Here is a 9,529-nt window from a genome sequence, read left to right as displayed (position 1 = left end):
TCTAAATCCTGATACTGCAAACCCTGATGGATTAAACTCTGATGTTATTGAAACTGTGGTGAGTGACTATGCCAAAGAAAGATGCACCTGTGTAGGTAGAGCATACTGAAGATACAACCACATCTCAAGAAGCATCAGAACCTACAAAAAGCTCTTCAAGTTCTGATTCATCAAGTTCTGATGGGCCAATTTCTGATAATTCTGGAAACTCAAATTCTGAAGGATCCAACTCAGAGAGCATAAATTTCAGGGGGAGCATCAGAAAATGTTAATGAAGACAGCATGGATCATGGGGGAGCATCCAGTTCTAGAAAAAATCTTCCATCTGTAAGAAAGTGGACTAAAGCACATACACCTGACTTAATTATTGGAAATCCTGATGCAGGCGTCAGAACTAGAACAACTACATCAAATGAATGTCTTTATCACTCTTTTCTCTCTCAGACTGAACCAAAGAAAGTGGAAGAAGCTCTTCAAGATGCTGATTGGGTGCAAGCAATGCAGGAAGAGTTAAATGAATTTGAAAGAAATAAAGTCTGGACCCTAGTGCCAAGACCAAAGAACAGATATGTTGTTGGTACAAAGTGGGTGTTCAGAAACAAAACTGATAGTGATGGTATAATTACAAGGAATAAAGCAAGTCTGGTTGCAAAAGTATATTCTCAACAGGAGGGAATTCATTATGATGAAACATTTGCACCAGTTGCTAGATTGGAAGCCATAAGGATATTTTTGGCTTATGCTGCTCACAAAAAGTTTACAGTCTTTCAAATGGATGTAAAAAGTGCTTTTCTTAATGGAGAATTGGAAGAAAAAGTATATGTTGAACAACCTCTAGGTTTTGTAGATTCAAAATTTTCTAATCATGTCTACAGACTTGACAAAGCACTTTATGGCCTTAAGCAAGCTCCAAGAGCATGATATGAGACATTAGCTCAATTTCTTCTAAAAAGTGGATTTAATAGAGGGACTATTGACAAAACACTGTTTTATCTCAACCACGGAAAGGACTTACTTTTGGTGCAGATATATGTTGATGATATCATTTTTGGTTCTACAAAAGACAAAATTTGTAAAAAGTTTGCCAAGCTGATGCAGTCAAGATATCAAATGAGTATGATGGGAGAACCCAGCTATTTTTTGGGCCTTCAAGTCAAGCAGAATGAAGAAGGAACTTTTATTTGTCAATCTAAGTACACCAAAAATTTGTTGAAGAAATTTGGAATGCAAGATTGTTCAAGTGCATCCACTCCTATGGCCACTGCAACAAAATTGGATAAGGATACTGGTACATCAGTAGATATTACTGATTACAGAGGTATGATTGGCTTATTACTCTATCTAACTACAAGTAGACCTGATATCATGTATGCTACCTGTCTTTGTGTAAAATTTCAAGCAGATCCAAGAGAACCTCACTTCACAGCTGTGAAAAGAATTTTCAAGTACCTTTAGGGTACATCTGACCTGGGATTGTGGTATCCTCGAGAATCAGACTTTAAGCTAATAGGTTACTCGGATGCAGATTTTGCAGGATGCAAAATTGACAGGAAAAGCACAAGTGGAAGCTGCAAATTAGTTTCTTGGTTTAGCAAGAAACATAAGTCAATTTCCACATCAACTACAGAAGCAGAATACATTGCTGCTGGAAGTTGTTGTACACAGATTCTTTGGATGAAGAATTAGTTACTGGATTATGGGTTAAAGTTTTCTAAAATTCCTATTTATTGTGATAATCAAAGTGCTATTGCTATGACAGGTAATCCAGTTCAACACTCAATGACAAAGCACATCTCCATTAGGTACCACTTCATAAGGGAACATGTGGATGAAGGTACAGTGGAATTGCATTTTATTCCAACAGATCAACAACTAGCAGATATCTTCACAAAACCATTGTGTGAAACTACTTTTACAAGATTGGTAAATGAACTTGGAATGGTTTCAGGTTCTTTCTCTAAATCTGCTTAGTTTATGTTCTAATACATCAGACTTTATGATCAGTATTTACAGATATTACTATCTTTGTGTATTTTGTGCTTAATTAGAAATTTTTTAAGTGCTGATTATTGTCTGATATGAATTTCTAAACTCTGATAGTGATATGACTATTTCTGTGACTATTCAATCGAATGAGGATAACTGTTCTAGATGCTGACCTAGTAGTCTTTAATATAATAAAGATCCCATGTTTGAAGTAATTATTTATGTGAAAATCTTTTAACACAAGCAAATTATGATATTGAGCTTAGTTAAAGTTTACTTTGTGTATCTTGTTACTAAGTCAAAAACTAGAATAGTGCTTCTTATCTGTTAAGTTCTGATGTTGGTAAATCTGATGGATGTACTAAGTGCTGATAAGCCTCACTTATCAAAAGAAAAAGAAAAGAAAAGAAATAAAAATCAGGTACTCCTTTGAGATCTAGAGTAAAAATGTGGAAGGGAAGACCCAAGTGCATTGCTGGTATTAAGTAATATACATTAGAAAAGCAACATAAAATTTTCTTGGTGACTTTTCACACTCTATGATTACTGGAGAAATACTCTGATTATAGCATAAATTCTGATAAGCAGTTGTGACTCACTTACACTGAGAAACCACTGTAAAAAAGAATTTCAAAAAGATGCATAAAATGAGCACAAAACAGTTGAGGTGGACTCATGCATGAACTCCTTCTACAGTAGACTTCAGAATAATGACAGATTTTGAGCAAAGTTCTTAGTAATGCCTTACTTCTAAGATGTACTGAAGTGAATCAGACTTTACTCTTTGTCTGATATTTAGATTATTGCACACACTTACACTCCATATAAATGATGAAAATTACTGTGGTGATAAATGTTGTTTCAGATGAACAGTTCAAGTGTCAGTTGCATAAATTCTGAGGACAAGTTCTGATGGAAGTTCTGATGATTAAGTTATGTGTGTCCATATCAGTATTTGTGTGAAGAATTACAGAAATAAACATTCACTTTTCGAGTTAAGAAGCCATATTCTGATTACTTTTAAATTCTGATAATAATCAAGTTCTGATGCTGACGTGGCAGTATTTATTTACTTGGTTAATTTTTTGTCATTACTTGAACGGTCATATTTTCCAGAATATTGGTTTATGAGAGATAAAGCAGTAATAATCATTTATTTAGTGGGAACATATTTTTTTAACACTGAACGTGTAAAGGTCTGTTCCACTCCTTATTAACTGCTGTCACGTGGGGTGTCTAAGTAAAAGAAATTAAAGACTTTTAAATCTTTTATTTTCATTTTTATTTTAATCTCTCTCTCTCTTCTTATTCTCTCTCATTTTTTCTGACGGTTTCTCTACAGACATTGTATCAAACACCTTACAGGCAATTTTATTTCTCATTTATTTCTCATGGCACCCAAGAATTTAATTGTAGATGGAGCTAAGTTTGTACCGAACAACTATGCTGTAATCTTGAACAAGGCTGAAGCTCCATCAGATTTGCACTTTGTGCAAGATTTCTTAGCAAATAGTGAGATTGGGTATGCTTTGACCCAACCTCAAACTATTTCAAGACAATAAGTTCTGACGTTTTGGCGGACTGGGCATTTTGATGATGGTGGTGCTACTGGTACTCCAAGCATCGTATTTAAAGTAAATGATGTTGAACACGTGGTTACTCCTGGAGCAGTTCGCAAAGCTCTTCACTTACCAGAAGGCTATACATTCTCAACAGTGGAGGACCCTGTTCTACAACATCTCATGGCCAGTTTGGGCTATGAGAAAAGTTTGGGAAAGCTTGGACAATTGGAAAGAGCAAATATCAGGAAGGAATGGAGCTTTTTCTTCGATTGTATCACTAAGGCATTCGTCAATAAGTGCTCCAACTTTGATGTTATTCCCATCATGAGTCAGCAAATCGGGTATGCTCTTATTCATTAAACTCACTTTAATTTTGCAAGTGCTGTGCTAGGTATCATAGGGGATAGGATGACAAAGGATAGGAATATAGTATACTTCGCTAGATTCTGTCAGCTTATATGAAATTTTTGTTGTGCTGATGAACCCCAACCTACCACTGATTTAATTCCACCCTTTAAGCTTGCAAAAAGGGCTTTTAGTGCTTTGTTAAATGCTGAAAATAAAAAAAAGTGGTTAGACCCTTACAGATACCTCAGTCTGTAAAACAGATCCTGGTAAATGTTGATCCTCAAACCTACACATTTGTTTACCCTGATGTTCAACCCACCAGCACATCCCAGCCACCACAACAGCCATCAGAACGTACCACAACTACACCTCAAACTTCTCCACCACAACCTACTCAACCCTCCATCAAGACATATTTCAAACCATGACAGACATCTCAACCTTCACCATCAGCACATCCTGTGAGGCCTTCATCTTCAAAACCTAAGAGGACCAAGACTGTACCTCAGACACAACAGAAGAGATGGAGGATTGTTCTAAGAGATGAGTCAGACAGTGAGGAACAGGTTCCAATATCAGAACCTGTTGATGTAGAAGCTGAGAAGATCTCTTCTCAGAAAGACACTGTAACTGGGAGTTCTAGGCCTTTCAAAAGGCTTAGAAAACTAAATCCTGATGATAAATCTCCTATAGTGTGTCCACCTTTAAAGAAAATGAAAAAGCAAAGAGCTCAAAGGGACACAGTTGAGACAGACTCAGAAGATGAGGAAGCAGCTAAGGTAGGGGGTCAGGAATCTCTGATGCCAACAGAACCAATTGTTATTCAATTACTTCCTTCAGCACAACCAGAAACTGCTCAAGATAGAGTGTATATTCCTCATGTCTCACCTATAATTGAACAAGTACATACTGATGACCTAGGTACAAGTGCTGAGATTGATATTCATAACTTGATTGTGCCTGAGGTTTTGTACTTAGAAGCTCCACCAACTCAAATCACTCCACCAACAACACCCATTCTAGATGCTGAATTTAATGAAGATATTCCTACTACACCAATTCTGAATCTGGATGATGAAAATCAGATTTTGGGTGGGCATCAAGGTTTGGTTATTGATCAGAACTTAGTTCGAGATCAGCGCTTAGAGGATGATGTTGAAGCCTCAATAGCCTCTCATACTATTCTTTTATCAGAGGATGCTGATGATGCTGATTCTATAAATTCTGATGCTACTAATGATGAATTTACTGGTGAAGCTGCTGACAATGTAGATGCTGATGCAGCGGGTCCATCAGGACAAGCACCTCAACAAACTCCAAACAAAGCTGAATTAATCAAGAAGTTTATTAGAGAAGAGGCACCAGTACCTTGGATTGAAAGTCCTAGAGGAAGGGAGTGGACTAAGGAATGGAAAAAAGTTGATTTTATTCCTTCTTCAACCATACTTGCTGATAACTTGACCAAAGCTGATGAGATGCTACTAAATGATGATTTCAAGTCACAACTCAGAGTTACTGCACTAAGTACAATACACCTTCAAGGTCAACAATCTGTAACTCAGGTCAAGGTATACAAGATTCAAGAATCCATAAATCAGCAAGATATGCTTGTCAATCTGGACAATAAAAGGTTTTTCAAACCTCCCTTTGGCAAAGTTGAGTACATTGAGAAAACTCAGGAGAAGCAACAGGCTCAGATTGATGAAATTTTGAAGAATCAAGCTTGTCATCAAAATCAACTCAATGAGTTCCAATCATCAGTGGAATTGCTTCTCTCTCTTCTTTTACCTGCTGATGCCAAAAAGGGGGAGAAAGTAATTAAGTCCAAATGCAAAATTGTTAAGACACTGAAGGGAAAGGATGATGAAAAAGATGACCAGGGAAACTCTGGAATGGGTGGAGGTCATGGTCAAAGTAAAGGTTTTTCATCAAGCAAAGCTGGAACTACAAGTCAAAGAATAAGTTCTGACACTGGTAAAAGGATAAGTTCTGATGAACATCTGGAAATTGATGAGGAAATTTCAAGACAGTTATTTCTGAAAGAAAATCCAGGAATGGACTTTGATATTCTAAAGGAAGAAGAAGCTAGACTTAAGTTAGAAAAAGTCAACTCCAAATCTGAAGCTTCTGTTGTTGAAAAGAAACATCCTAAGGCTAAAGGCATTGTGATAAAAGAAAGGACAAATCCTGAGGCAACTAAAGCCAAATCACATGTGGAGATAGATCTGAGGGCAAAGAAAAAGTTGATGACCCTGTAAAGGTTTATGTGCCTGCTATGGATGAAGAAATATCTGATGAAGATGCTAATCTTACTCTGATTTCAAAGAAGATTTCTTAAACAACCTCCGACATGGATCAAGTTGTTTAGAGTCAAGATGTAGTAAGTTATGATATGACAATGAAGCAAGCAACCTCTGACATAGCTCAAGTTGGCTTGATATCAGAAGATAAGTTAAAGAAAACCTCTGACATTGCTCATGTTAAACCCTCAAAGTCACTCCTACCAGGAATCACCAAAGCTAAACAGACTCAACCTTTGAAGACTGCAACAAGTGGTTTTGAAGCAAGAGTGGTTACAGGAAAAGAAGCAAGAGATAAATCTGGATTGGGTAGTGCTGATGAAATAAAAATACAGAATGCAACCAATGATCCAACTTCTTTAAGTGAACCAGGTCTTGGAGCAACTCCTGAAAGATTGAATCAGCTTGAATCTGTACAGATGGTTTACCATGCATTTTTGAAAGAACACATCTTGTTATATTTTATGACTGATGGAAGGGTATACCATATTAGGCAGAATGCTATACCACTGAAGTATTTTGAGGAACTATAACATGTTCTATTCTTACTTCAAGTGAAGAACAGATTAACAGATGATGCTGCAAATTATTTGAAGACTCAAATTCAAAGACAGAAGAAGCTTTACTCTGTAAAGTCTGACATCACATACTGTCCATAGTACAGAGATCACAAAGGTGATATTGTCGAGATGAAGCCTAACTCTCCCAAGATTATAACTACTTTTCTAGGTTATAAGGCTGTGGAATTCAAATCGTGAGTCTGACAAGGCATATTTGATCAGACTAGATCAGGACATAAGAAAAGCTAGAATAAATGATCTCAGGGCTGCTATCTTTCAAATTGGTGAAGATACAGTTGAATTGAAGAATGCTAAAAGGAGGATGGTTAATGAATTAGAATATGCTGAGAGATGTTTGTTAAAGAACTATCTCAGAACAACTCCTGATATCAAAGAGATCAGTAATTGAAGCCAAGTCAAAGATCTACAACTACTTAAATTCTGAAGTATGTACAGACTGAAGCTGTTATCAGAAGTTAAAGATGGTAAAGCTACAAGGAATGTAAGTTGTAGTTATCTAGTCAAATTCTCATGCATTTGTACTTAATTTTTTTGACATCATCAAATATCTGTTAAACTTGTATATTATGCTAATTTAAAATGTGGGGGAGATTGTTAGATATATTTGATAATGTCATGACAAATATGATTTGTGTTTAGTTTCCAGATCCTACTTAACAGGACAAATCAGTACTTAACTGGAAATCAGCACTTATACTGAAGTCATAACTTAAGATATCAGAACTTAAGTTGTCAGAACCTAAGTTATCAGGAGACATTTATCAGGAGATAATATCAGGACTTAAGGAGACTTTCAGATAAGGAAGGCGGTTGATTGAAAGGAAAGAAGATCAAGACAAATGCAAGAAAAGATATGGATGAAGAAGGAATTCTATGAAGAATAGAATTCTTGGAAGAAAAGATAACTAATTGATATATTTTAGGATACAGAATCATATTCAATATCAATTAGAGATTATCTTGTAATTGTGTAGTATATATATGGTTTACACTATATGTGTTATCATAATCGATGTTATTATTTATTTTTAACCCTAGCAGCTCTCGTGATAATTTGTTCATCACTGAGAGAGAACAATTCCATATTATAACAAAGTTTATTGTGTTGAATAAAATCTGTTTTCTGTTACTTGTGTTCTTATATTTTATTTGATTGTGATAAACACTGTATTCAACCCCCTTCTACAGTGTGTGTGACCTAACACCTAGTGATAGTAGCTATTACATAAGAGTAAAAAAAATTCAAACTCTTCTTTCATAGTGGACAACATGTGATTGTATTCAAATGTCATTAGTTTGATCACACGACACATGTGAAAGTTGTTAGGCACCGTATGACTGCGGTGGATGTGAAATTAAAACTAAATGTCGAAGACATATTTGTATTTGTTAGCCAAGCTCGTCAAGTATACTATGCACCAAATATTTTGAACGCGAGATTAACATGATACACGGTTTAAAAACTAAGAGGCAAAAAATTGATGAAAGTGTGTAAAACCATCATTAACTAAAAAATAAGGAATCAGGGTTCCTATGCGGCGACAAAGTTATGAGGAGATTTCAGCATTTAGGCAGTGATTAAAGCTTATGAAGATGTCTTAAGAAGTTCAAATTGGCACTATGTTTTATATTTTATGTGTTTTTGTTTTAAATTTTACAAAAAATAGGGTTTATGTATGAGTCATGTCTTCAAAATTAATGAGAGTGTGTTTGATTCTTTTATTTGCTTTGTGTTTTTTTGTATTTTGCATAAATTAGGGTTTATGTATGTGTCGTGTGTTCGAAATTAAGGTTTGTGTATGTGTCATGTGTGTTTGTGTCTAATTACATATTCCTCGTAAACATTATGACTTTACTCGTTTCAGGTACTCTTCAACACTTGTTAATCCCAATTGTTTCTTAACAATTATATTAAAGCTTATTGTTTAACTATATATCACTTGTTAGCAAGAAACCTTATGTATCATATTCATATTTATATAATTGTGTTTATTTTATATGTTTTTTAGCGTAATTGAGTTTTAATCAGGTTTGTTTTCGAAATATTGAAGTCAATTTTTGTAGTATGTTATGAATGTAGGAGGACTTGTAAACTTCATAGCAAACATCAAAAAAATGCATTGCTCTCAACATATCTATTTTTTATCCAAAAGTATCCAAAAGTAAAACTACCGACCATGTTTATGCTTTTAATAGGATTTTTGGTATATCGAGTTTAATCTCTAGATATGTATTTACATAATTCTGAAGGGTTCTTATAAGGTTGCACCGTTAACGTTTAGTAATTTTTGTAAAGCTGTTTTCCGGGCCTTATAAGAAAATGGGTGGTAAATTAAAAGCACTACACGCAAAAACTATGTCTTTGTATTGTCATAAATCGAAAGATTATTTGATGTTAATATGCTTTTACCCATCCCATTCTGCTTGATTACTGTTATTCGATACTTACATGAAGTAGAAGGTGTGTGCTTATTACTGATTACTTGTTTAATGTATAAGTTTAGGTTGTTGTGCTGGTCCTTCATCCAAGAGTAAGAAGAAGAAAGATATGACCAGTGGAAGAAATGGTGCACATAAACTGAATGATGAAGAAAGTCGCGTGATAGGATATGAGGCAGGAGAAAGCAGCAAAACTATTCATTTTGAGAGGAAACGACGCAGCTGTCGTGAAGGTGATTACCCAAGAAAACCTTCCATTGGTAACACTTATTTTTTTGAAGAATAAAAAAGCGTAAAATTTTGTTTCTTCCAC

This window comes from Apium graveolens, chromosome 5 (genome assembly GCF_009905375.1).
Source record: "Apium graveolens cultivar Ventura chromosome 5, ASM990537v1, whole genome shotgun sequence".
NCBI lineage: Eukaryota > Viridiplantae > Streptophyta > Magnoliopsida > Apiales > Apiaceae > Apium > Apium graveolens.
Note: the sequence above shows the minus strand (reverse complement) of the source record.